The sequence below is a fragment of the Oryza sativa genome, chromosome 11 (genome assembly GCF_034140825.1).
Source record: "Oryza sativa Japonica Group chromosome 11, ASM3414082v1".
NCBI lineage: Eukaryota > Viridiplantae > Streptophyta > Magnoliopsida > Poales > Poaceae > Oryza > Oryza sativa.
The window spans coordinates 7,255,716-7,257,690 of NC_089045.1; the positions used below are offsets into that span (position 1 = coordinate 7,255,716).

The window sequence follows — 1,975 nt, forward strand, 5'->3', positions numbered from 1 at the left end:
GTTAGTGAAAACACTCGTTTCGCATTGCTTGATTGATTTTATTAAGTAACTGTGTGCTAATTAATTGTTCATGATCTCAAACCCTTTATCTAAGAAAAAAAAGTTCTATAACCCATAGCTATCTTGTGGAGTAATTTAGTAAAATGAGGTTTTCTCCCCCATTTAGATAGATATATACCTGCTTATAGATGAAAGCAGGTACATATCGATATGTATCTATATATCTATTATATACTAAAAGATTTTTTTTACAGTCCTTGAGTTCAGGCGGTACCATATCTTGGCCGTTGATTAGATGCAATCTAACGGCTGGGAAGGGTTGGTACCGCCCGGTACCGCATCTGCTCTAGAGCATGTACCGGTTAGGCGGTTACATTTTGAAGGTGGGAGGGTAGGATAGTAATTTCGCATCAACCTTTTCTCTCGATCGGTCGATCCAGAGACCCCCGGTCTCCGACTCCCCTTCCTCGCGCTCGTCACGCCGCCTCCCCTTCCCCTCTCCCGACAACCACCGCTCCCTCCAGTGCGCCGTCGACCACCGCTCATTCGTGGAGTTCAACGGTCGTCTCCTGATCTACCTCTTGAGCGCCGATGCCCCCGACCACCATGTCCTCTCCTCGCGCAGCACGGTCGCTACCGGCCGCCGCCGCCTCCTGTCCTGCTTGAGCGCAGACACCGCCGGCCGCTGGCCGCCGACTCCACGCCCTCCCTCTCCCCCCAAGCCCCACTCTGGCCATCTCCTCGGCCAGATCCAGCGCCGCGGAGGTTGGGGACGCCGGATCTGATGCCCAAGGGCGGCAGCGGGAGGCCTCCCCGAGCTTGCGAGGGGGCTGCCGCTGAGGTGGCCACGGTGACGAGCTCAGTAGTGGTAGTGTCGTCTTCGGGGCTTCGGCGACGTTGCTCTCTCACCAACCACAGCCTGCAGGTGCTCAGGTTCTCCACCATGTATATCATATTCGCAGAACTTGAATAGATATATGTTGACAAAATTTCGGTTAATGAAAATTGTGGATGAGATATAACCCGGAGTATGTGCCTTGAAAATGTACTCTTTGGCTTATTAGCTCTATTTAGAGTGTAATTCTATAATGCAAGTTCATCTAGCTAGTACTTTGTAGTTTTATATTGATACACTAAAAATTAGATAGAGAAAACTGAAACTTAGTAAGTTTAATAGCAAGAACTCAAGATGCTGTGATGCTAACTATCAAATGCTAATAGAGGAAGCCAACTGGCGTGTTTATATTTTGTTGGAATTTATTATCATGAAATGGCCTGCTAGAAGGCAAGTTTTATGGGAAGACATATCTGAATCTGCTGTTCTGCCTCACATTCTAGGGGAGTTACATCCTTTTAGATATCAAGAACAATGTCTATACTCTATAGAATAATAATAATAATTAAGTAGGTCCGATGCCATTTTACTAAACATTTTGTTTATGTGCAGTTTTTTGCGAGTCCTTTTCATGCAATTGGTGCCTTATAATCATATAGTGATGTACCAGAGTTTACTGAAAACTGAAGCTTACTAAGTTTGTTTCCCAAGAGCTCAAGATGTTGTGTTTCTAACTGTCAGGTATCAGTGGAGGTCCTCTAAAAAAATCTCAGTGGAAGAGATCCGGTTGTGGAAATTTATATCTCATGGCACTAATGGCACTACAGCATGGCACAAATTAATATCTATGAAATGTCCCGTTAGACCTGAAGTTTTGTGGCAATACATGGAGGGTGTTATCTTGCTGATGTGTATTTTACATGTCATTTAGCCGATGAAATTTGTTCAGAAATCAGGAATTTATTTCTGACACGAGCAGGCAAAATATGGATGAGGGCTGGAATCAGTATGTATTTTGTAGACATATATAATGGAGTATTTCGTTGTAGCTGAAATATGTAAATTTGATGGAATCATTATGTAACATGTCAAAATTTTCCACACTATCATTAATACTTGGGAAGTTTCCATGATTTTCCA

General features: G+C 43.9%; 1 long non-coding RNA gene across 1 annotated transcript; it reads left to right on the forward strand.

Annotated features, from left to right (window-relative positions):
* Nucleotides 1-448: 448 nt before the first annotated feature.
* LOC136353869 (uncharacterized) lies at nt 449-1,975 on the forward strand. The gene is made up of 2 exons (XR_010737371.1): nt 449-925; nt 1,577-1,975. It is a non-coding gene; the product is annotated as an uncharacterized lncRNA (long non-coding RNA).